We start from the raw sequence: 27249 nt of genomic DNA, 5'->3' as shown, positions 1-27249 counted from the left end.
TGCCCAGCCTTGTTTGGCACTAACCTAATTCCCTTCATTTCTTCTTCTATTACAGGTCATTACTGCGCCCATTGCTAAGCTCATTCTATTGCCTGAAACTGAAACGGGCCGCAGGAAATCAGATTTTGGAGCTGCTGCCACAAACAGCTGACGTAAATGACCTGTCAACGGGTACTCCACAGGCCCTTATTCTGCAAGTGTCCCTTCTGCCTGCACAGAACTCCATTGTAGTCATCAGATCACATCGCAGAATCAGTGCAATAGTTGGGTTCTAAGAACAGCATTCAATAGTGATGACAGAACAGTGTCAATGTGAAGTGAAATGAAATTGTGATAGCTCAGTGCTATTGGCATTTTCTTAGACGCATCAGGTGTTTCCTATCTAATCTATCATCACCTACTTATATTGCACTTATCATCACAGTGCAAGATTTTCAAAAGTGACTAGACATTTTGGATACCCACATTTTGAGGTGCCCAGTTTCAGACAGTGCTGAGCACCCACGTGCTTTGGAAAATCAGGCCCCTTCAACATGCCTCGAGTTGGGCAGCCAAAACCACTCGTACCTTTGGAAAATCTTGGCCATATTAAACATCTGAGAAGCTCAGTTTAAAAGGATCAAGCCTGGTATGTAACAGTGCAGGAATGGGATGGTGTGCCTGGGTCCCTTATGACAACCGAATGTGGCTCTGAGGTGGGCACATTTTTGAAGTGGAATTGTTCTAAGTCAAGATAGAGTTGCAAAGATAATGGAGGGATTCAATGAAGTGAGGTAAAGTACTGAAGGCCACAGGTTTTCTTACATGCTTCCTCTCTTTTTAACTTTCGCTGTTACTCTCCCATATATATACACACACAGTCTCTCTCTCTCTCTCTCTCTTATACTAATTCAAACACTCTCTGTATCTCTCTCCTACACACTTTGGCTGTGTCTTCTCTGCTAAGAAAAGGGGTGTTTTTATTATGATGTAACTAACACACATTAGCTCTCCTGCAGTAACAATACACTGGTGAGAAGTCACGTTAGATTCACCACGAGGGAAACTAGGGGAGGCCGGCACCATACTTCCTGCCTGGGGTGACCTCACCTAGTTTACCTTGCAGTAAAACTAAAGTCCCTTATCTCCACTAGCTAATGCATGCTAGCTACCCCGTGGTAAAAACACACCTTTTCTCAGCAGCACAGATAAAGCCTCTACCTACCTCACTGTCTTACACAGACATCCACCAACTGGCAGCCACAGAAACTCCTTTCGTTTTATGCTAGTGGCTAAGGAAGCCTGTTCGTTGGTTAAGTAACTTGTGTTAAGTAATTATTTTCTAATGTAATATCTTTCAGAAATGTCAAGTATGCTGTTCCCAAGGCCGCGACCAGAGGCAGTTGGTAGAACCACTTTATCTTAGGAGGTATGTCTTCACTGCACAGTTAACTTGGGTAATCAGCACTGGGTCTGAGTGCTCAGGTTGGCCTAGCTGGGGCATGAGTAGCCACAATGTAAAGCCCTACTTGAGTGGGTGTGTCTTCATGGGTGCGGCACTAACCTTAATTTACATGCCGACGGAGAGAGAGATGGATGAATACCTTTTGTCTAGCAGAAAACGTGATTGTCAGTTCTGCCTTGATACAGACTTTAGGAACATATTTGCAGTATGCACACATCATAACTCACGAGTATCTGTACATGCATTGCACCATGATATAAGCGTGGCCCTCGTTTTCATTTAAGACTGCACATGATATTCTTTGGTGAACCAGACTGGACATACCAGGATCAGGATATTCTTGTAACCCCCGGCTAGGTGGCATTGAGGGGTTTATGGAAGTTTCTTTTTCAGTGGAAGCCATTTTCTCCTAAAGCTATTGGACCTTTGCATGGAATTGCAACATCTCAGGCTGCAATTAACCCACAGCTATGGGGATTTCTAGGACAGAAAGAATTACTGCCCATGGAAAACCAGACTGCAGACTCTTTTGGTTTAGAGCTGATGAAAGGTGCTGCAATGACCACTGGGTATCCTGATGTCTTCTGTTTCTGCCCAGCATGGGTGCAGCACAGGCAGTGTCAGTACCAACTTTCCTCCACCCCATACTGTCTCTTCTGGTGCACCTCAGGCCTTCCAGCTGGGCTGGATCCAAAGCCCTGTGAAGTCAATAGAAAAAGTCCCATTGTTAATAGTCACCTCAAGGGCTGATGGATGAGCTCATCTCCGTAGCCTCTTCATTTCTTGTCTTTCTGTTAGGACTGTTATGAAGGAGGCCAGTTGTTTTCTTATCTTCAGCAGAAGGGTGGGCCTGGAACCAGCCCTCAGAGCCTCCTGTTGGCACAGATAAAGAATCATGTGCTAACAGGGGTGGAATTCTTCCAAGGCGAATATGGCGAGCAGAGATCTTAACAGCTGAGTAAGAAAGTGGGTACTTTTGGATCAGAAATACTGGCAGGACACTGAAAGAACTTCATGGGAGATTGGAGCTGGTACACTTGTCCTTGCTTTTCCAGGACACGAGAGACATGAAACCTTTAGCGCAGCAGCGGTTGCTTTCTGCTGTGATGGCTCATTGGTGCAACAGATGTGAGCAAACCTATAGATGGGCTGCATCTCACAGTCTTAAAAGGCATGATCAGCATGTGATCCTCTTGAAAGCAAAAGGACCATGCTTCCATTCAGTCATCTGATAATGATGTCAAACAGCTGTTGTAGATATAGATGGTTATAGATACATTGGCTAGCTGTGCCGCCATAACTAACATAAACCTTATTTCCTCTCCTACAATATTGCACTTACTCGTGTCCATACAGGAATTTTAGCCACTAGTGTAGCTGCATCAGTTTGTATCACTGCAGTGTGATGTGAACTTTGTTGCAAATACTGCTGCACTGGTGGAAACCATTACAAAAAGTTTTTTTCTCTCCTGCTGGTAATAGCTCATCTTAACTGATCACTCTTGTTATACAATAGTGTGTATGCTAACACCCATTGTTTCATGTTCTCTGTGTATATATATATATCTTCCCACTGTATTTTCCACTGCATGCATCCAATGAAGTGGGTTTTAGCCCATGAAAGCTTGTGCTCAAATAAATGTGTTAGTCTCTAAGGTGCCACAAGTACTCCTGTTCTTTTTTGCCAGTGTAAACCAGCATTAAGTGATCTCTTCTGCCAAGACTATTTTACTAAGGTGATCTCTCTGGTCCCTTTTGTTTGTTGTTCTCCCCTTCTTATTTTTTTTTTCCACACAACAAATCCAGTTGCCTTCAACAAACTGCTCAGAGACAAGGCTTCTGTATATTTTAGAGCAGAGGCACAGTCCACAAAATCGGGACCCAGATCCACATGCAAATGGGCTGAAAATAGGTATTTCTAGGATTCATAATTCCAGCCTGGGCCTGTTATAGGATGGGTCTGAAAATGTGAAGTTCAGGAACAATCTGAACTTTGGGGAAGTTTATCTCTCTGCAGAAAAATCCTGTGGAATTGAGTTGAGAATGAGCTACTTTCTGTGGGTTTTCTCAGCCATCCTATAGAATATCCCCACTGTAAAGTTCTATAGAATGGTTAAAACAACCCATTCGAAGAATTGCATTCTGTATTTAAATTCTATCGGTTTTTCAGAGTAATTACTATAGAAACACGTTGGTTCCATCCCTATTAAATTCTGTAGGACATATCAGGAAGGAAGAAGTAGTGCTGGCCTGGATTCCTGGTTCAGGCCCATCTCTAGTGTATATGGCAAAGGGGTGACAGTTATTTGTCTTTTGCAGACTGAACAGAGATGAGGCAGAGGTGCATAGATTTGTGTGAAACTGGCAGTTCGCTGCAGTGGGGGTGGGACTGATGGCTACAATGTGTGGCTGGCAGTGGGGATGGGATTGGGGGCTGAAGTATGCGTGGGTGGCAGATGCCACATGAAGGAAGCAATTTGAGGGTCACCAACAATCCCAGAGGCCACAAATCGAGCAGCCCTCCACTCATGTCTGCTTTGCTGCTGACTCCTAACTGAACCTGACAGGAAGGCAGTTACCGGAACCATTAACTCTCTGGGGAAAAGTTTACAGGAGCTCATTCCCTGGACGCTTACTTCCCATACAGAGACTAGCGGACTAGTGAGAGTGTGTGTTAACAACAGCTAAGGCTGTGTGGGGAAAAAACAGAGTCACCATCAAACCAGTCAAAGATAAAAACCCTCCTTTGGGCCCGTTTGTTGGAAAACCAAAGTGAAGCTTTTACTTTGTCAGCAAATCTTGGCCAGGGTTCGAATTGGGCCTGTTTGTTGCAGCTTGGTGAGCGGCTGTAGTAGCTGCTCTGGAATCTAAACTTTCATTTAATAAAATAGGGTCTCCTGCCCTTACAGTTGTGGAGCAAACTTTTAAAACCTGGCCTGAGTGTAACCGGTGCTGCCATATCTGCCTCAGTCTGCAGACAGCCTGAAGCACTAGCGGCTAAGAGACACAGACAAATTATTTTTATGGTGGTTCTCCAGATGTGCTAAGTGCTTTCCAGGCACAGCGGGAGATATAGTCTCTGCCATTAAGGAGCATATAGTCTTTATTTGTTGGCATATTTTCAATTATTATTTATATTACAGTAGCACCTGTGGGGGTCAAACAGAGATTAGGCTAAGCACAACATATCCTGAGATATGATCCCTGTCCTGAGAGTTTGCAATCTAAATAGACAAGACAGATGAAAGGTGGGAGAAGAGGAGTATTATCATCACCATTTCATAGATGGGGAACTGGATCACAAGATGAAGTGACTTGCCTGAGGTCAGACAGGGAGTCTGTGACAGAGCTCTCAGATCTCCTAAGTCCCAGTCTAGTGCATGAATCACAAGGCTACCCGTCCTCTAACATTTACAGTTACAAATCCATTATATTTATATGTCACATTTATTCCAAGGCTCTTTAAGTCTGAATCCTAATGATGACAATTTTAAATTCCTGATCATAGCATCCAAAAAAGAAGAAAGGCCATCCTATTGTGAAGATCTGCACCATCTGCTGAGTAGCGTCTCATTTTGGTAGCATGACTGAGAAGAGTTTGGCTTATAGGCGGAGCTTGGGAGAACCACCATCACTTATTTTTCCTTTCGGAACCCTGTTTAAGACCTCACACATCTTGTCTCTATTATTATTATTATTATTATGATTATTTATCCTGGGACCTACATGGCTACAAAGTACACTGCATAAGACAAAGTTGTAAGGCATTGTTCCCAGCCTCTCATCTTAGCAAACAGGAATAATATGCTATGTACGTAAGAGAAAGATAAACAGACATTGATGCAACCGGCCAGATGATTATTTGTCTTATTATTGACTCTACTCATTATTTCTGTGGGGTGGGTTACTAAAGTGGACACCTGAAGGTTAAGGAAGAGCAATAGCAGAAAAACAGGAAATAGAACGTAGAGGAGCAGAGTCTGATAAAGGCCTGATTCTCCATTGCCCACACTTTGTACAGTCATTTATGTCAATGCAAACTGGGTGTAAAGCCAAGCCATTCTGATATACGAGCATGTGGCGCTCCATTTGCACTGGGGTAAAATACTGCACAAGATGCAGAGTACCAGCCTTGCAGGCCCAGAAAGAGGTTAGAAAAGAGGAAAATGGATAAGTAGAGAGGTGATGTAGGTGATATTTACGGCCTATGGTATGATCTAGCTTGAAGAGAAAAAAGAATTTGCCTAGGTTATCGTTCCTGGAGAGGGTAATTTTTGAGAAGTGTTGAGAAAAATCCTATTTCCGTTTTCAAGCTGCGAAATGCTGTTTGTGGTGGTAAAACCTCTCTGGCGGAAATGGGATCACCTGAGCTCCCACAGTCATATCCTCAGTTGGTGTAAATCAACATCGCTCCATGGAAGTTAAAGCAGTAATGCTGATTTACACCAACTGAGGATCTGACCGTAGGTACCAAATTCTGTTCTCAGTTCTGCCTGTATAAGGTGGCAATTTTGCAACAGAAAAGCTTCAAAAACAGACTCCAGCAAGAAGCTGCTGAACTTGAATTAATATGCAAACAAGATACCATTAACTTAGGTTTGAACAGAGACTGGGAATGGCTCGGTCATTACACTAATTGAATCTATTTCCCCATGTTAAAGTATTCTCACACCTTCGTGTCAACTGTCCGAAATGGGCCATCTTGATTATCACTTCAAAAGTTTTAGCTTCTCTTAATTAATTAGCCTCTTACAGTTGGTATGAGTACTTCCACCTTTTCATGTTCTCTGTATGTATAAATATCTTCTTACTGTGTGTTCCATTCTATGCATCTGATGACCTGGGCTGAGCCCACGAAAGCTTACGCTCAAATAAATTTTTTAGTCTCTAAGGTGCCACAAGTACTCCTGTTCTTAAAAGCAGTGGAGTTACTCTAAATTTGCACAGGTGTAACCAAGAGAGAAATTTGGCCGTAAGGGTTCAAACTTGTGGTCCTCACTCAGGCTGTTAGCGATATTACAATAACTGTGACTGCCCCAAATGCACTCCCCTACCTTGGGGCTAGCATGATAGCGTCTTGGCCCATGACTAAGGCTCCTAGGTGCTAAAGTAATACAAATAAATAATAATAATAATAGGGCTTGCTTTCAATGAGTTCAATAGGCTTTGGATCAGCTGCTATTGCAGAAAAGGATTGGACCTCATAGCACCCCTCCCCCCTCTCAGATTAAGGAAATCAATATCGTCCAAAAACGAGCAGGTTCTAGCTAGGGTTGTGATGCTTGAACACTACAAACCACAATGCTGGCTTTAGTTTATTCCATGGCCACATACTGCGCACCTGTTTGGGGAAGAAGCTTGCACATGGACTTCAGCAATACCCAGCTAAACGTGGCAAGGAGACTTGTAACTGGCACCTTGAAGTCCGCTGCCTTGGCTTCCAGTCCTTGCAAACATCTTTTCTCCAACCATCTGTCAAGAGATGGCTACGTTGCACGAGTACAAGAAAACTCTCGCTAACCAAAAGCTCTCACTCCATGGCAACCTTGCTCACCTGCCTTGTGCTCATCTTAAACCCCACTGACGATTCTGAGTAGCCAGAGAAGCTCTTTTTTTCATCCAGCTTCAATCCAGAAGACACCTGGTGAATGCAATGGGCTCGGTCTGATGTAAACAGCAAGCACCTTGTAGATAATCTCATGTCGAACCTCCTGGTTTCTTGCTTTGCCAAAGACAGTAGATGACCGTCTTAGGATGTTACATGTAAGATGCGTGCACCTGTTGCATGAATGAAGAACCAAGGATTTGCCACAGTGTGACTGGGGAGACCTCCAAGCCACCGAACACATTGTGAACAAGTGTCCCATCTTTCCATCACCAGGAGTTCTAGGAAAAGTGCACTCTGCATCTCCTGAAGCTCTCAAATGGGTTTTGGACCTTTCTATTAACTTGTAAATGTTGCTAATTCCATATGAAAGAAGAAAAGTAAGGAAAGAGAAGAAAAAAGATTTGGACCCAGAGTTAGGCACTCATCGATTTCAGTGGGAGCAGTGGCAGCTCCAGGAACCAGCGCTCCAAGCATGTGCCTGGGGCGTCAAGCCACGGGGGGGGCGCCCTGCCGGTCCCTGCAAGAGCGACAATCAGGCAGCCTTCGGCAGCCACCTGCTGGAGGTCCGCCAGTCCCGCGGATTTGGTGGCAATTCGGCGGTGGGTATGCTGAAGCTGCGGGACCGGCAGACCTCCTGCAGGCACGCCGCCGAAGGCTGGCTGGCTGACTGCTGTGCTTGGGGCGGCAAAAAAGCTAGAGCCACCCCTGAGTGGGAGTCAGGCACCTAAATACCTTTGACGATCTGGGTGTTGGGGTCTGGTTTTCCAGTGTAGTTACTGCTGATTTCTACCACAATAAAGGTGAGGAGAATCAGGTCTCAGGCATTCACTTAATCTGTACCATTCTTCTGGATCCCTGTCCCCTGTTCAGCGCAGCCCACATTGAACAGAACAGTCCTCCACTTTCTATTTTAAAGCATCTGTTAGTCTTTAAGGTGCCACAGGACTCTTTGTTGTTTTAAAGCAGAAGCTGCATCTACAAAACAACCTTGTTAATTATTGTCCCTTGAGGAGGCTGATGGGAGAGACAAGATGTGTTTAGAATGGGTGGGCGCCTATCTCTTTGTAACATATCTGTGGCTAGTCCACTATCCTGCCAGCACCCGCCCGAATATCTGGTTGCTGCCTGAACAGCAGCAGGGAGATACAAGCTGAGGACTGGAAACACACAGCTGTGTGTGGGGGGGTACCCTTTCTGATCAATCTAAAGTCACCATTTACCAGTCGGAGTTAGAGGGAAATTTGCGGAGGAGGAGGCAGCATATGGAGGACAGTGTACAGCGGTGGAGGCGAAGCATTGGTTTTATCCTCTCTTCCCGCATTTTTATGCATTGTTCTTAATCTCCCTTGTGCTCTGGTTCCAAAACCAGATGGGCACCTCCACAGACTACCTTGCCCCTGCCGCCTGGCATTCTTTGCTTAATATAGATTGTAAATCCAGATGGGACCATTATGACTCTTCCAAACTTGTTGGGTTTTAGGTGTTCTATGAATTAAGATACTTGCATAGTCCTGATTACTGTAATGATAATTCAGGCACCTCCCACTCACTAATGACTATGCCCCTCATGAAGAAAGTTTATTACCCCCCTCCCCTTTTTTAGAGGTGGGGAACTGAGGCACAGAGAGATGAAGTGACTTTCCAAAGGGCACACAGCAAGTCTGTGGCAGTCCCAGATTTGAACCCAGATTTTCTGAATACTAACACAGTGCCTAAAAATACAAGATCATTCTTTTCCCTCCTCCATTCCAGCCCATTGATTTCTATGGATTTAAGTCTGCTGACACTTGTAAACAGAACTAAATTGAGGACCATGGCAGAAAGAAACCAACAAAATGCAAATTCATTCCAGAGAAGTCACTTCTACATGCATTCCCTGTCCTGGCAATATGCCTTGGAATCACTGGCACCACTTCAGACAGCTGCATCTTCCCCAATGTTTCCTGAGGGCTTCAAACCAGAAAGGCAAGGTGACAAAGAGGTTTGGTTAAGGGAGAAATACAGAAGTGGGCATAATTACCCAGTTCTATATAACCTCTCTGTGTTATATTAATCCACCGTGCTAAATTATGACAAATTAATTCAGATTGTGTGCAGTGGGACTTCAGGAACGATGCCCATTAGTCAATTTTTAGCCTCAATACATATGTGAAGTCATTGGGGACTACATGAGTATAGAATCTAGCTGAATAGCTTTAGTGGAGCTGAATTATGTAGATTCTCTCTTTGGTTTCTACTCATGGTGGGACCATATTCTGATTTTAGTTACATGTTGTGACGCAGTTGGGAGTGTGGTGGATTGACCTGGGAATGTCGTCTAGTTTTACTGGGACTGTCCGCATTGGGGATAGGATAGCAGAGGATGACTTTATTTGAGGGACAATACCTGAGCTTGTAACCTGAGCTAGGAGAGGGGTGGGGCCAGGTGACACCTTTGCCCTGGAAACTGGACAAAGGGAGAGGAGGAGCCGGGGGGAGGGGAGTGAGTCGGCTGGAGGTGGGGTTTCAGTTTTGGGCTGGCTGGGAAGAGGCAGGGAACCCCAAGTCTGGGGTCTAAGCTCCTTCCCCCCAGAGGATCCTGGCTGAGGGGTCCTGGTTGTACCTACAAGCCCTGCTTGGGACTGTGTTCCTGTCGTCTAATAAACCTTCTGTTTTACTGGCTGGCTGAGAGTCATGGTGAATCTCAGGAAGGGAGGGTGCAGAGCCCTGACTCCGTGACACATGGGTATAAATGTGAAGTATCTCTACAGCAGTCAGGAACGCTTGATTCCCTCTGAGTTACTTCAGTTTTATGCTGGTGTAACTTTTCAGCTTGGAAAAGGGGGGATATGATAGAAGTATATAAAATCAGGAGTGGGGTGGAGAAAGTGAATAAGGAAAAGTTATTTACTTATTCCCATAATATAAGAACTAGGGGTCACCAAATGAAATTAATGGGCAGCAGGTTTAAAACAAATAAAAGGAAGTTCTACTTCACACAGCACACAGTCAACCTGTGGAACTGCTTGCCTGAGGAGGTTGTGAAGGCTAGGACTATACCAGGCTTTAAAAGAGAACTAGATAAATTAATGGAGGTTAAGTCCATTAATGGCTATTAGCCAGGATGGGTAAGGAATGGTGTCCCTAGCCTCTGTTTGTCAGAGTGGAGATGGATGGAAGGAGAGAGATCACTTGATTATTACCTGTTAGGTTTGCTCCCTCTGGGACACCTGGCATTGGTCACTGTCGGTAGACAGAATACTGGGCTGAATGGACCTTTGGTCTGACCCAGTATGGCCATTCTTATGTTCTTATGTTCATTGATTTCAAAGGCATGGCATTCTGGTGTAAATCTATTATTCTGTAATAGGCCTACTACCTAGGTGATGAACTTTTTATAGGCTATAAACCTATTATTGTGGGGTAATCTGGAGTAATGCAGTGATCAATCAAGCCAACAAAAAGTTACTCCAGATTTATAGTAACTGAGTTCAGAATCTGGATCATGTCCTGGGAATCACATGATTGACAAAACTCTATTTTTCTCTGCAGCAGTTATGTCTTTGTAGAGAACTAATGTTTTGCATTGCTGTTTTTCTGTTATGAATCTTAAGTTGTGGAATGCAGGAAGCACTTTAGAGAAGGATTACAAATACAAAGGTGTCTTACGGTGCTATTTGAGTTAGTGGATTAAGCTGTGCTGAAGAAACAGAAGATGCCTTTGTTTGTTTTTATGGCATTTGCCAACGTTATGAAACCGAAATAGGGCACAGAGTGTGCAAGCATAGGCGCCGACTTATATGGGGCTCTGGGGCTTTAGCCCCATGAATAAATCCCAAGCAGGGGCTCTGCCCCACCAATGTTTTTTCTCCCCTTGGAGCGCCCCCCCGCCGCTGCCGCCGCCGCCAGGGCTGCCCAGAGCCCTTTAAATCCCAGCCGCGGCCGGGAATCAGAGGGCTCTGGGCTGCCTGCTGCAGCGGGAAGCCCAGAGCCCTCTGATTCCCGGCTGCGGCTGGGATTTAAAAGGCTCTGCGCTCCCCGCGGTTGCAGGCAGCCCAGAGCCCTTTAAATCCCAGCCGCGGCCGGGAATCAGAGGGCTCTGGGCTGCCTGCTGCAGCGGGAAGCCCAGAGCCCTCTGATTCCCGGCTGCGGCTGGGAATTAATCGGCGCTGGGCTCCCCGCGGGTGCAGGCAGCCCCGAGCCCTTTAAATCCCAGCCGTGGCCGGGAATCCGAGGGCTCTGGGCTGCCTGCTGCAGCGGGAAGCCCAGAGCCCTCTGATTCCCGACCGCGGCTGGGATTTTAAAAGCTCTGTGCTCCCCGCGGGTGCAGGCAGCCCAGAGCCCTTTAAATCCCAGCCGCGGCTGAGATTTAAAGGGCTCTGGGCTCCCCGCCGCAGCGGGCAGCGCAGAGCCCTCTGATTCCCGGCCGCGGCTGGGATTTAAAAGGGTCTCAGCTCCCCCCTGTTGCAGGCAGCCCAGAGCCCTTTAAATCCGTGCCGGCTGAGTTTTTAAGGGCTGCGGGCTCCCCGCGGTTGCAGGCAGCCCAGAGCCCTTTAAATCCCAGCAGCGGCTGAGATTTAAAGGGTTCTGGGCTCCCCGCCGCAGCGGGCAGCCCAGAGCCCTCTGATTCCCGGCCCCGGCTGGGATTTAAAGGGCTCTGGGATCCCGGCGGCTGCCAGCAGCCCAGAGCCCTTTGAATCCCAGCCTCTGTCCGCTGATTGCCCCCTCCCCAGACTCCTGCCCCAACTGCCCCCCAGAACCTCCACCCCCTATCTAAGCCCCACTGGTCCTTGTTCCCCAATTACCCCTCCCGAGACCCCGGCCCCTAACTGCCCCCTGGGACCTCAGCCCCTCTCTAAGCCTCCCTCCACCGTGTCCCCAACAGTCCCCTCCTGAGACCCCACCCAACTTCCCCCAGGACCGCACCCCCTACCTGTCCCCTGATAAACCTCTTAGACTCCCATGCCTATCCAATTGCTGCCTGTCCCCTGACTGCCCCTTCGAACCTCTGCCCCATCCAACTCCCCCTGCTCCTTGTCCCTTGACTGCCCCCCGGAACTCCCTACCTCTTCTCCAACCCCAAACTGCTTACTGTGCCACTCAGACCAGCGTATCTGGCTCCATGCAGCTCCAGACAGTTGCTGCCATGCTCCCCATGGAGCCCACAGCCCTCTCCACCCCAGCACCTGCCTTCCAGATTTGAACACCTCAAAATTCAGGAGTGCTCAAGCTCGGTTTGGGCAGCTTTTACTTCATTTCTCCCAAATCAGTTTCCCCTGCAAGGTGCCAACTGAAGGTGTTGGAGAACAGAGAGATCAGGTGGCCTCCTAATGCCTGGAAAAGAGACAAAGGCCGGAGGAGGGAGTGTCAGTGCCTGTGCGGACTTCTGGGAAGTGCACGGTGTGGAAGGGGATGCTGTGATGCTTTGGAACATCTCCATACAAAGCCAGTCAGGACTCTGGGGGAGCCTCCTCTCTCGGAGCATACTGTCTCCAGGGCAAGAAGCTTACACCTTCCTGGGTCTGACCTCGAGCATTCTGCATGCCCTTCCACGTCATGCACTTTCCAAAGTGAGTCTGCCCAGGCTGGTCCTGGGGCAACCAGAGGTCGCTGCACCCCAACTCTGCAGTCAGATGTGACTCTCAGCCAGACAGTAAAACAGAAGGTTTATTAGATGACAGGAACACAGTTTAAACAGAGCTTGTTGGTACAGAAAACAGAACCCCTCTGTCAGGTCCATCTTGGGGGGTGGGGAGCCCAGAACCAAGTTCTGGGTCTCTCCCAATTTCCCCAGCCAGCTCCAAACTGACACTCCCTCCTCTGGCCTCTGTGTCTCTTCTGGACAAGGAGGCCACCTGATCTCTTTGTCCCCAACACCTTCAGTTGGCATCTTGCAGGGGAAACTGAGGCACCCACACAGTATTCAGAGAAAATATTAAGAACATTCCCACTTCATCACAACAGATGCAACAAAATATAATACTGTATATTGAAGTAGGCAAGTGCTGCTTCTGACTTTCCACTTTTAATTGACCCTTGTAATCTTGTGGCACTGACGCGTTGTAGCTTCATTTTATATCGGCTTACAGGGCGGGAGCGGGGGGGCACCACCATTTTGGGCCCCACCAAAAATTATACAAACCTGCCGCCTATGTGTGCAAGTGAACTTTTCTCCCCTGCTGATTTTTCTTCTCCAGTTAATCAGCCATCATAGTTAAATTTGTCTCAGATGGCCCTGGCCTAAGGCCTGATCCTGCAAGATTTATCCAAATGAGTATGCCTTGCTCCTGGGAGCAGACTCATGAGTATGCCTTGCTCCTGGGAGCAGACTCATGAAAATCAAGGGAAACTGGTAGCTTGAGAAGGAGTGATTACATAAGTAAGGCTCGCAAGATCTGGCCTAGGGTCTTTCTTCTTTTGTAATTGCCTGTTTGTTATTTACCTTGCCAACTGTGTCAGATGCTGCATGCAGAGGACTTTGGTTAGAATCAAAGGTAGATGAAGGTATTAAGTTCAGTGTTGAAAAAAAGAGAACGCCAGAGAAGGGATTCAAAGAGGAGAGCTGAGGTGGGAAGGGCTATGAACACAGATGGAGCATTTTGGGAAAGGGAGATGCAGGGGGCTCAGAGAGGAGGAAGCCATATTAGTCATGGCACAGACAGAAGAGGTGTAATGTAGAGGAAGGAGCAGGATTTAACAAGAACCTAGAGGTGTCGGGAGAGAAGGAGAAAAAGAGTCTACAGTGTACCTCAGACTTGGCTGTTAGCAAATGCAAGTTCATTGATCTCAGTGAGTTGCACTTGCCAGCACCAAGTCTTACGAGTTTGTATTACTTGGGAGTGGGAGATTCTTTGCACCAGGAGAATAAATAACTGGCTGGTAACTTTTTCCTTCTTTCCTGATAGATGAAGTACCAGAGACTACAGAGGCTATGGGGTTGTACCTTATGAACATTACTCCATATGACCCTGGAAATGTTCAGCTGCCTCCCATGTTTTTTAATTTAAATGAAGAGAGAAGCACTTCTTGGAAAGCTGTCCAGCTCCCATTGAAGTCTCTTAGGCCCAGATCCTCAAAGGCATTCAGGTGTCTAAATCCCTTGGGAGCTAGGCACCTAAGTGTCTTTGAAGATCTGGGCCCAATTGACCTCCTTGGAAGAGGAGGCCTATTGGGCAGATAATAACTAGTCATTAGCAGAGGCAGGTAGAATGTTCCAAGCTCAGCTTCCAACTGGGTGAATCACAGCTAGCTTTGTGTTCCATTAAAAACTGAAAGCCTAACACAGCCTTGTCAAAAGCATCTCAGAGGGAAGCCTGAGCCCAGTTTAAAGGGAGCATAGGGAGGATTTAGGTGTAGGAACCAACCCGACCTTGCAATCTTTGTGCAATTTAAACCAGGTGATGCTTAATGGCTTCTGATGAGCTTCACGTAGGGGTTTGGTCCAGACCTGCAGTTCAAACAAAGAGGGTATGGACCTTTATTAGGTTAAACTAAAGAAAAGGATCACGTGACTGCGTGGAAACTTCACCAGTCATCTTTCACCCAGACCTGGTAAAAAGAGGTCGAATACATCTCTGGTGTAACTCAATGTGGGCTGCCGGAGATCAGCACCTCACAGGATCAGGCCCCAGCAGTGTTAGGGAACAAAATATGCTAACAGGAGCCCTTGAGTGAAAACCTTTAGAACATAAGAATGGCTGTACTGAGTCAGACCAAAGGTCCATCCAGCCCAGAATCCTATCTACTGACCGTGCTTCTTAATGGTCTGAACCTGGGACAAGGCTGGCAAGAAGAGGCTTTGGGGATCAGAATCAGACACAAAGCTCAGCTTCACTGCTTTATATAATTACCTAAGATTTCAAAGGTGTTATAGCCTAAATGCAGGGCTGCCAAGTTTGGTTGGACATACTCCTGGAGGTTTCATCACATGATGTAATCTTTAATTAAAGATGAATCTTTAAATCCTGGAGGCTCCGGGACCATACCTAAACTGCACGCAGTGCATTTGTTCAAATCCACCTTTTGAAGCGAATGTCTCAAAATACCATACTTAGTGCCTTTGTGGGTGTCTTTCACTCATTGACATGTAATATAATTATCTTCTATAAAACATATACACACAAAGGATGTGTCCTGTAACTTGCCATTAGATGATGTAATGCTTCTGAAGGCTAGATTGCCTTACAATTAGTCTCATGCCAATTAAACATAATGGTCCAAATCCTCTTCTCAGTTATGCTGCACTGTCCGTTTCAATGAGGTTGTAACAATGCAACTGAGAGGAGAGTTTGGTTGTGAAAGGGGGGGAAAGCCTCCAGTATAGTGTGTTAGTGAATGGCTGGAGAGTACGTAGCTTACAAAGAAAAAAATCCTGCTGGATCCTGTAGATAACCAAGACTGTTTTCAGTTCTCAGAAGGGTGTCCTCCTGCCCTGTTCTAAGCCAGACGCTCCCATGTTATCTTATTGTATGCACTGCCCTTGACTGTCCCTGGCATCTCACGCACCTCCTTTTCATAGAATATGACTTGCGATAAGCCTAACCTAGTCTCCCTAATCAGCTGAGAAGGGCTGAGCAGATGCCTTGGGATTCTGGAAGATGCATTACACCCTTCTTGGACAGAGGTTTCGTTCAAGACAGGAGAGGACATTTAATTTTAAGTAGGTAGATGAAATGCAAGTAGGTGGAATAGAATTTATATGGGCCAATATTATTGCCCTGATTCTCTACACTAAGGCGACATTACATCAGCATGGCAGTGTGTCACATTTACACCCATCTAAAGGCCTTGTTATATTGCCCCGGTGGTGTAAAGTAGCCTTAGTATAAGTGACACTGCAGGCTCACGGGTCTGACTGATCACTGTCTTGCATGTTGTTTAGTCATTTGCACCAGTGCAATGCTCATGCAAATCACTATTATTCCAATTTAGTAAAGTTTCATACCCACTTTGCACAGGTATAAATGACTGCATTAGATGCAGGGCAATGCTGAATCATGCTCTTTATGACTTACTGCCAGAGCTATTTTCCTCCCCCATTTTGATTGCATGACTTGCATCACCACCTCAAAGTTATTGGCTCTATCTGAGCAACTAAATAACTTATTAAACCAAGGGAAGTGAAGGTACCTGGAAGAAGAAGCTCTTAAACATATTTCACACTCATAAGAAAAGGAGCAATTTGCTTACTGAAATTGCATGAGATTCTATGTTATTTCAAGATGTTTTGTAAGTATAGTCTAATTCGCCCGGAGGATTATATACCTGCATGTCATTATGCTAATTCATTCTTACATTGTTAATAATTTTTAATCAGACAACACAGATAACGTGGAATCCTCTGAAAGGCAATGGATTAAACGTCTTCCTACTAAGAATAGGATGTCTGATCTGACTAAACCACAGTATGGACAGATTCTTCAGTGGGATAGCAAAGATGTAAGAGAACATAAGAACGGCCATACAAGGTCAGACCAAAGCTCCATCTAGCCCAGTGTCCTGTCTTCTGACAGTGGCCAATGCCAGGTGCCCCAAAGGGAATGAACAGAACAGGTAATCATCAAGTGATCCATCCCCTGTCGCTCATTCCCAACTTCTGGCAAACAGAGGCTGGGGACACCATCTGTGCCCATCCTGGCTAATTGCCATTGATGGACCTGTCCTCCAGCAATTTAACAAGTTCTTTTTTGAACCCTGTTATAGTCTTGGCCTTCACAACATCCTCTGGCAAGGAGTTCCACAGATTGACCGTGTGTTGTGGGAAGAAATACTTTCTTTTGTTTTAAACTAGCTGCCTATTAATTTCAGTCGGAGACCCCTAGTTCTTGTGTTATGAGAAGGGGTAATTAACACTTCTATTTCTGTGTTTGTACAGCATCTAGCAGAGTGAGGTCCTGGTCCCTGACTGGGGCTCCTAGACACTGCCACACTACAAATAAATACTAATAATGATTTGGTCCCACGTGTATTTGGGCAGTTTCAGAATAGAGCCATGCTTGCACAAGCAATAGGACCACAGGAACTGAACTCATTTTCTCACTCTTAGATAAGGTCTGATAGTTTGGAATCACTTCAACCTGTGGGGTGGAGGGCAGCAGTCAGTGCATACTACACTAATGGAGAGATTTTGGCAAACTACATCAGGGAAAGCCCTATTAAAAATACCCTGATATCAACTAGTAGCTGCACAGAATATGGGTTTTTAAGATGTCATCCAGGAGACACCCTTACCTCATACAGTAAACAGCAGGAGACAGATTTTCAGCAGGTATAATTTGCTCTAGCTCCATTTAAGTCAATGGAGCCAGGTTGCTTTATATCAGGGGTAGACAACCTATGGCACACGTGCCGAAGGTGGCACGCGAGCTGATTTTCCGTGGCACTCACACTGCCCGGGTCCTGGCCACTGGTCCGGGAGGGCTCTGCGTTTTAATTTAAAATATTTAAGAAGCTTCATTTAAAATTAAAAACCTTATTTACTTTACATACAACAATAGTTTAGTTATATATTATAGACTTATAGAAAGAGACCTTCTAAAAATGTTAAAATATATTACTGGCACGCAGGGGCGGCTCTACCTTTTTGGCCGCCCCAAGCAGTCATGCGCGGGAGGCGCCCCGGAGCCGCGGGAGCAGCGGACCTCCCGCGGGCATGACTGCAGAGGGACCGCTGGTCCCGCGTGGCTCGGCTGGACCTCCCGCAGCTGCGGACGGTTTGCAGGTCCGGCGGCTCCGCTTGAGCTGCCGCAGTCATGCCTGCGGGAGGTCCAGCCGAGCTGCGGGACGAGCGCCCCCTCCGCAGTCATGCCTGCGGCAGGTCCAGTCGTCCCGGGGCTCCGGTGGACCTCCCGCAGGCATGACTGCGGCAGGTCCGCCGGCCCAGCCTGCCGCCCCCCCCGGCTGCAGGGGACGCCCCCTACATTTTGCCGCCCTAGGCACCAGCTTGTTTTGCTGGTGCCTAGAGCCGCCCCTGCTGGCACGTGAAACCTTAAATTAGAGTGATTAAATGAAGACTCGGCACACCACTTCTGAAAGGTTGCCGACCCCTGCTTTATATCAAGTGAGAATCTGACCCCATAACTTCAGACAGATGAAGGGCTGTGGCAACTGTGCTGGGATATGAGCATATGGTTCCAGGGAGCATAGGTATTTCAGACCGGATGTTTAGACCACTAAAATCCTCTCTAAGGTTGCTAGACAAAGTCTTCTGTCCATTTATCACCACCCTTTGTATCTTTGTCTGGATGGACTGGACACCATCTTGTATACTGCCACCAATACACATTCCTGACAAAGCAAGCCCCATTGTGCTTGTGCAGCAAAAGAGATATTAGGGCTGATCAACAGCAGAATAGACTCCTGCTGCATCTACTGCTTGAGGTTAAATTATAACCAACTTTTGCACAGAAAACACAATACATTTTGAATCGGTTCATGCAGCTAATCTTCCAGGAGCAAGGTGTAAGACTGAGAGAGAAAGGGCTCATTAAGATAAATGGCACACTGTAATTTCTCCACCTTGTCATGCCAGGCCAAATAAATTGGAAAGAGATTAGTTATGATTGACTCTGTCATTTATCGAGTAGAAATTGAGATAAACTAATGGGAGCAATAAATGAAAGTGTTCTCCTTAAAGGAGTTTTAATTCAACAAGTTTTGTTTATTGACTAATTTTGCCTTAAGAAAAGGATCTTATGCCTGTGTTTAACTTTGTGAAAATAAGAGGGTCTATTGACTTGATCCTGATGGGCAGGATCCCCTGGGGAAATAACATGAGGGGGAAAGGAGTCCAGGAGAGCTGGCTGTATTTTAAAGAATCCTTATTGAGGTTGCAGGAACAAACCATCCCGATGTGTAGGAAGAATAGTAAATATGGCAGGCGACCAGCTTGGCTTAACAGTGAAATCCTTGCTGATCTTAAACGCAAAAAAGAAGCTTACAAGAAGTGGAAGATTGGACAAATGACCAGTGAGGAGTATAAAAATATTGCTCAGGCATGCAGGAGTGAAATCAGGAAGGCCAAATCACACTTGGAGTTGCAGCTAACAAGAGATGTTAAGAGTAACAAGAAGGGTGTCTTCAGGTATATTAGCAACAAGAAGAAAGTCAAGGAAAGTGTGGGCCTCTTACTGAATGAGGAGTGACAGAGGATGTGGAAAAAGCTAATGTACTCAATGATTTTTTTGCCTCTGTCTTCACAAACAAGGTCAGCTCCCAGACTGCTGCACTGGGCAGCACAGTATGGGGAGAAGGTGACCAGCCCTCTGTGGAGAAAGAAGTGGTTCGGGACTATTTAGAAAAACTGGACGAGCACAAGTCCATGTGCTGCATCCGAGGGTGCTAAAGGAGTTGGCGGATGTGATTGCAGAGCCATTGGCCATTATCTTTGAAAACTCATGGTGAATGGGGGAGGTCCCGGATGACTGGAAAAAGGCTACTGTAGTGCCCATCTTTAAAAAAAGGAAGAAGGAGGATCCAGGGAACTACAGGCCAGTCAGCCTCACCTCAGTCCCTGGAAAAATCATGGAGCAGGTCCTCAAGGAATCAATTCTGAAGCACTTAGAGGAGAGGAAAGTGATCAGGAACAGTCAGCATGGATTCACCAAGGGCAAGTCATGCCTGACTAACCTAATTGCCTTCTATGAGGAGATAACTGGGTCTGTGGATGAGGGGAAAGCAGTGGATGTGTTATTCCTTGACTTTAGCAAAGCTTTTGATACGGTCTCCCACAGTATTCTTGCCAGCAAGTTAAAGACGTATGGGCTGGACGATTGGACTATAAGGTGGATAGAAAGCTGGCTAGATCGTCGGGCTCAACAGATAGTGATCAACGGCTCCATGTCTAGTTGGCAGCCGGTTTCAAGTGGAGTGCCCCAAGGGTCGGTCCTGGGGCCGGTTTTGTTCAATATCTTCATTAATGATCTGGAGGATGGCGTGGACTGCACTCTCAGCAAGTTTGCAGATGACACTAAACTAGGAGGAGTGGTAGATACGCTGGAGGGTAGGGATAGGATACAGAGGGACCTAGACAAATTAGAGGACTGGGCCAAAAGAAACCTGATGAGGTTCAACAAGGATAAGTGCAGAGTCCTGCACTTAGGACGGAAGAATCCCATTCACTGTTACAGACTAGGGACCGAATGGCTAGGAAGCAGTTCTGCAGAAAAGGATCTAGGAGTTACAGTGGATGAGAAGCTGGATATGAGTCAACAGTGTGCCCTTGTTGCCAAGAAAGCTAATGGCATTTTGGGCTGTATAAGTAGGGGCATTGCCAGCAGATCGAGGGATGTGACCATTCCCCTCTATTCGACATTGGTGAGGCCTCATCTGGAGTTCTGTGTCCAGTTTTGGGCCCCACTCTACAAGAAGGATGTGGAAAAATTGGAAAGAGTCCAGCGGAGGGCAACAAAAATGATTAGGGGGCTGGAGCACATGACTTATGAGGAGAGGCTGAGGGAACTGGGATTGTTTAGTCTGCAGAAGAGAAGAATGAGGGGGATTTGATAGCTGCTTTCAACTACCTGAAAGGGGGTTCCAAAGAGGATGGATCTAGACTATTCTCAGTGGTATCCGATGACAGAACAAGGAGTAATGGTCTCAAGTTGCAGTGGGGGAGATTTAGGTTGGATATTAGGAAAAACTTTTTCACTCAGAGAGTGGTGAAGCACTGGAATGGGTTACCTAGGGAGGTGGTGGAATCTCCTTCCTTAGAGGTTTTTAAGGTCAGGCTTGACAAAGCCGTGGCTGGGATGATTTAGTTGGGAATTGGTCCTGCTTTGAGCAGGGGGTTGGAATAGATGACCTCCTGAGGTCCCTTCTAACCCTGATATTCTATGATTCTATGATATCATTTGGGACTACTTATGTGATGAAAAATAAGCACATACAGAGTTGCTTGTAGGATCAGGGTCTTAAATGTTGTTTGAGCCTTAGAAACTAAGTAAAATTGTCTGTAAACCACACCTATTTTGTTCAGCCTCATAGGTGAAAAATAATCTATTACAATCTCATGTTCCATGGTGGATTGTAATGCAGCAAAAAACTGATAGGAAGAAAAAACAATTGCCAAGTTATTTTAGTTTTGTTTAAAGATTTTTTTTTAAGTTATAGCCATTTCTCAGTGACATAGAAGTGTCAGGGGATTCTTAATATCCAGAGAGAGCACCTTTGTTTTTCAGATTTCATCTGAAAGCTTTGACCCATAATAACCTTGATGGCTGGAAAGTCTAAGTTGAAGCAACTGAGATCTGAACATGTGGTTTAATAGGATCTAGCTATTCTAAACATAGGGACAGTTTCTGCCAGTGTAGAAGAATAAGGGAGGCACAAAGGGGATCTGTCAGAAAGCCAGTCAGACTTTCTGCCTGACCCCAGCCCTGGAACAGGTTAGAGCATCCTGGGGGTTGCTCTAACATGTGCCAACTGGTAATGGTCCCCAGGGGATTGTCTACTCTGACCATGGCCCCGCTCTGTACCTGATGCCCCTCCATTCCCTGTGACAAAGGCCGCAAGGATGGTAGCTCCTGTTGTTGTGCCTACTCCATGTCAGAGGAATCTCCAGCAGGGGAATAGGATTAGATTCTATCTCCTCTGTGCTGTCACAGTGGTGCAAAGGAGATGGATCAGGACAGAGAATCTGGCCTCTGGTGTTTGGATAGCCAAGACGTCACACATTTAGGTCCTTTTAGCAAATAAATTCAACCTGGAGCAAAGCAGTCTGTGTTTCTGGAGCACCCAGGGTGAAATTATGGAGGCCCTGAAAGCCCCATAATGCAGCAGAACGAATTGGTTTATGGAGGTGCTGCACCAGCAATACTTTTTGCCTCATCGTGCCAAGCTTTATACTGGCACAGAACGGGCATAGTGGCAGTGAGCTAGGGGCATAGCTAGTAAGTCCATGCCTCATAGACACGCGCACGGGGAGGGAGGTAGAAGCATGTTGCCAATACATTTTACTCATACCCTGCAATAACAGCTAAGCACCTAAATCCTCAGCCCACTTCCTAATCACTTGGTCTGCAGACTCTTTTAAGGACTTCATCCTGTCCAAGGACTGGAGGGTTTGGCCCAGGGATGCTACTCCAGACCCTGAAAATCAGCTTAATTTCCCTCCCCCTAGTGAGCCACTTATGTGGCACACATTATCTTGTTATAATGTATTCGGGTAATGCCTAGAAGCCCCAGTCATGGACCAGGACCCCATAGTGCTAGGCGCTGTACGAACAAGGAACAAAAAGATGATGCCTGATTCAAAGAGCTTACAGTCTAACCATAACCCTGTGATTTAACTCAGGGGCAAAGAGGTTAATAGTGGAGAGTGGAGGGTTGTGTGTATCTGGGTTTGGGTGTTAGCAACACGGCTCAAATCCAGTTTTGCACAAGAAAAGACATTCCCTTCTGTGGTATTTCAAAGCTTCCTCCTCTCCTGGTATTTCCACAACTTAGTGACTGAGTTCTCTTAGTTATGTAAACTTCCCAGAATGTGAAGTGATGACAGAAAATACCTAGAACAATTTATGCTTCTCAGTTTCATTCTTTGAGACTCAAATTAACTCAACTGTAATTCGAACGTGGCTTGGTTTAGGCTTAAATTTTCAAACATGGCCACTGGATGTGGGTGCCTAAAATATTTGGGGGTCTAACTTGAGATACCTTGGGCCTGGTTTGCAGAGGCATTGGGCACTCGCAGCTATCAGTTAAGTGGAGCAGTGGGTGCTCAGCACCTGTGAAAATCAGGTCCAGGGTGGGTCAAACTGGGTTCCCAAAATCAGCAGCAACTTTGGAGAACATTGGCCACATTTACTTATTCTAATTTCAGTGGCAAAACTGAAAGCTGTTCCTTCTCCTTCTCTGTGATTTATATCTTCATAAGCAAGTTTTACAGGGATCCTTTGGTTCTTCACTCTCTGTGGCTGAAGAACACAGTAAAGACCTTTATAGGAGGGTGACAATGGCTTCCATGTATTGAAATTGTTTTGATATAAGTACACATCTAGCTGCATGACATACAGCAAGACACTGAATTATGTGTGACCCATAAAAGAGGTCAGAGAAAGTCCCCCACTCCTGTACCGCTCCCAGACTACCCTAAGTCCTCTCCAGAGGTGTCAGACCAATGCTGGATCAAAAAAAAAAAAAGTCAAAAGGAACACCTTTCATAATTGAGAACCTTTTACCAAGCTTTCAAGTGTGTAGGCAAGGGTTGTCAGCACATAGTCTCAGTGGGTTTGGATTGATTTTGTGGTGTTGCAAAGGGAGTATATTTAATTGAAATATGCATAGGAAAACAGGATTGGGGTGTGTGTATGTGTGAGAGAGAGAGAGAGAGAGAACACACAGTGCCTGATTCAACTTTCATTGACACTGCTGTAAATCAGGAGTAACTCCACTGAGCTCAATCAACTTACATCACAGTAAAAAGCACTACAGAGAAAGGGAAGAGGAATGCAGAAAGAAGGATGCTACAATTTTCCAGTTGACGATGGGCATGGTAATTTCAACATTAAGGAGTTTACATAAGATTCTCTGCAAAGCAGCAAGTCATGCTAAGTTTCCTCGCTAAGCCTAGGTGGGGCGGAGCACAAGACAAGTTCTAGTAATGTTCCCTCCTCATGTTGTACTTCCTGTCTCCACAACCAGGAACACTGCAAACAGCGGAAAAACAGCTGTTGTTCTCTTCTTAAGTCTCTGGCTTGATCTGCTTTCCCTTCAAACTGCACTTGTAGATCCTCCACTCCCTAGGAATGCCCCAGTTGCTCCTGAGGTGCGTGGTCTGCTCTGTTCAGACCCATCCAACCATTCCAAACTGAGTAGTTTATCTTTGCTTGGCCTAATGGATGGGGCACTGGACAGGGAGTCGGAAGACCTGTGTTCCATCTGTGCCATGTCTCTAGCCTGCAGCCCGACTTTCAGCAAGTCTGTTTCCCCTCCCACCTTTTGTCTTTTTAGAATGTAAACTCTGTGTGGCAGCGATTATCTCTTAGCCTAATGAGACATACTGCATACGTGTATGTACAGTGCCTAGCCCAGGGGTTCTCAAACTGGGGGCTGGGACCCCTCAAGGGGTCGTGAAGTTATTACATGGGGGGGGGTCGCAAGCTGTCAGGCTCCACCCCAAGCCCCACTTTGCATCCAGCATGTATAATGGTGTTAAATATATAAACAAGTGTTTTTAATTTCTGGGGGGGGGGTCGCACTCAGAGGCTTGCTGTGTGAATGGGGTCATCGAGACAAAAGTATGAGAACTACTGACCTAGCCTAATGGGGCCCTGATCTTGGTTGGCTGCCTTAGGCACTAGTGTAATACTCTATAAATAATAATCCAGTCCAGGTTGATTTACTGGTCTGGGATTAGCAGTCCTCTCTAGCACCTGGAACAGGATCAAGCTGTGGAAGAGCTCAAAGGATTGAAAAAGAAGAGCGTGACAATGGATGGGCAAGAAATAGGAGAAAGAAAGAAGACATACAGCAGAAAAGAGGAGGAAGAGAACAAGGAATGGCTGGAAGAAGAAAAGAGAAAACTGGAATTGGCGTGTTTACTTTTGGGTTTTTAAAATACAATATGGTATGGAAGAAGTGGTACTTAAATATGTGACTCGGCTTCTCCTCTTACTTACCCAGTTTTGCACCATTGTAACTCAGCTTCCATTCTTGAATTACAGAGTCTGCCCCATTCATTGGCCATTTGCACTCATTCCACGCTCAATATACAATTCCATGCTAGAGATGCTGTAGATTTCAGTGTGATAAAGTACAGAGGTGGACTGGAAACTCTGTAGCAAAGTGGAACAGAAGTCATGAATGGTTTCAATTCTCTGCTAATATGCTAATTGCAGTTCTTGGTTACAATATAACCACTGCTTAGCAGCTGAAGCTCACACCAGCACAAAAGGACCGTGCACAACCAATGGAGCCACTTAATTCATATACCAAGGCAATAAATGGTCTGGACAACCTGAGGAGGGCCCTCCGTATTGGGGCGAGTTTTACCTGGAGTGAAAAGAAATCACTTCAGCTTGGGCAAACCGCTGCAGGCTCTATTCAGAAAAACAACTCTTGAAATCAAATGGGTGTTTTGCCACAGTCAGGACTGCATAATTAGGCCCCCGAAGAGGTTTCAATATACACAATAATGCTGCATTCATTAAAACCAAGGAAATTTTCGTCCCAAGGCACTATGCACAGCTGACGTGCAGCCACTTCTGGGATGGAAGGTGACAGTCACCTGGCGCATTGCCCAGGGAAATTTTGCCCAGGCAATTATTCTTACCTTCAGCACTGTGGGCAACCTTCCTGTCAAGAAAACTGCATGGAACTCAGATAAGCTGCTAGGTTAGTGCTGCAGAGATTTGAAAGTGTGGCTCGGGCCGGGGTCCGGCCAGCCTGAATCCCAGACCCAGGGGCGGCTCTACAAATTTGGCCGCCCCAAGCAATCATGCCCCTGCCCAGACCACTAAATCATCCAGCATTTGTATTTATTTATATGAGTATTTACATTCTGCCCCGTGGCTTATGGAGGCCTTTAGAAGATGAAATAGTGTAAGCTAGTGTTCTTGTGCATTTCAGTTCCTGAATGCTATGAATACCCTGAGAGTAGCAGATTGCTTGTAACTTTGGCCCTATAAATTTTCCCCGATGCAGTGGGAAAGACTATAAAACCCACATATAAACCTGGCATTGGCTCCTGTTGAAAGACAAGATACTGGGCTAGTTGGACCTTTGGTCTGATCCAGTATGGCCATTCTTATATTACCAGTATGTTAAGTAATTAGGCAAGATTCCATTGAAGTAAGTGGAAATGCTCCCATTTAGAACAGCAGAGAATTTTGCACAGATACGTAGTTTTGTTGAAGTTCAATGGAATACTGCTCTTTTTGGCTTTATGCAGAAGCCAAATGCATACATTCCAAGGCCATGACTACACTTGCAAATTTGCAGCGCTGCAGCAGGGTGTGAAAACACACCCTCTCCAGCGCTGCAAATTGCGGCGCTGCAAAGCACCAGTGTGGTCAAAGCTCCCAGCGCTGTACATTATTCCCCACAGGGAGGTGGAGTACGGACAGTGCTGGGAGAGCTCTCTCCCAGCGCTGGTGCTTTGACTACACTTAGCGCTTCAAAGCGCTGCCGCGGCAGCGCTTTGAAGTGCAAGTGTAGCCATAGTGCAAGTGTCCTTCTCCCTGCCTCTCCCCCTAGTCCCTTAGCATCTTTTTTTTAAAAAGGAAATATCTATAGTTTTCACACGTTGTTCTTCCAGAAGGCTTCCCTTCCTAAGAAGTTTATTTTGTGTTAGGTGTATCTCCACTTTTCTCCTCAGTCCTGCACCACAACACAAAATATATTAATGATTTATATATTCAGGCCTCGTGCTGATGCACTGAAGACTAGAATTGATTGGCAAATAGTTCCCCCTGCCTTTTCGGCAAAACATCGAAAACCAACATATTTTACCAAAATTTCTACAGGAAGAAAAAGCACATACTTTAAAAAAAAAACGAGTCCGGTGGCACCTTAAAGACTAAAGATTTATTTGGGCATAAGCTTTCATGGGTAAAAAACCTCACTTCTTCAGATGTATAGAGTGAAAGTTACAGATGCAGGCATTATATAAGGACAAGAGAAGGGAGTACCTCACAAGTGGAGAACCAGAGGAGGGAAAACATTCCCTTGAAGGGGAAAACCCAATTTTCCATCATAAAAAACAACCACCCAAAAACCATTTCAATGGAAAAGTTTGCAACCTGCCCTAGGGCAGATGCTTCTATTTCAGGACCTTGCTCATGCCCTGAAGTCTCTAAACATGTAAGTCTCTTGCAGGGAAGAGCCTGATCATGCATTACAGCTAGGATGACCAGACTGCAAGTGTGAAAAATCAGGAAAGGTAGGTGGGGGGTAATAGGAGCCTATATAAGAAAACGTCCCAAAAATCAGGACTGTCCCTATAAAATCAGGACATTTGGTCACCCTAACACGCAGGTCTTCTGCTTGTAGCCCACTCCTGTTCTTCAGCTCTTGCGTGCAACTCTCCTGCTTCGAGCCTATCCCTGTCCTCCACTTCTTGCTTTCACGCCCCTGCCTGTAGCTTCCCCACGGCCTCCACCCAGGCCCTGAGGCAGCTAAGAGGGGGGGCGGGGAGGGTCTGCCCCACAGACCCCGCCCCCTCCCCTGGGATTTGCTGCCGCGCCGCTGAGCCACCCCGGGTTCCTTGTGCCATTGCAGCCGG

At 46.1% G+C, this 27249-nt stretch overlaps 1 long non-coding RNA gene across 2 annotated transcripts; it reads right to left on the bottom strand.

Moving 5' to 3' along the window:
- Nucleotides 1–1667: 1667 nt before the first annotated feature.
- Nucleotides 1668–27225, bottom strand: LOC120398379. Of its 2 annotated transcripts, XR_005594339.1 has the most exons (4): nt 26991–27225; nt 24647–24802; nt 6999–7222; nt 1668–2142 (listed from the first exon to the last, which is right to left on the bottom strand). It is a non-coding gene; the product is annotated as an uncharacterized LOC120398379 (long non-coding RNA). The 2 variants fall into 2 exon arrangements; XR_005594340.1 differs by lacking the exon at nt 6999–7222.
- Nucleotides 27226–27249: the final 24 nt, after the last annotated feature.

The sequence above is a fragment of the Mauremys reevesii genome, linkage group 2 (assembly GCF_016161935.1).
Source record: "Mauremys reevesii isolate NIE-2019 linkage group 2, ASM1616193v1, whole genome shotgun sequence".
NCBI lineage: Eukaryota > Metazoa > Chordata > Testudines > Geoemydidae > Mauremys > Mauremys reevesii.
Note: the sequence above shows the minus strand (reverse complement) of the source record. Positions and strands in the feature narration are given on the sequence as shown.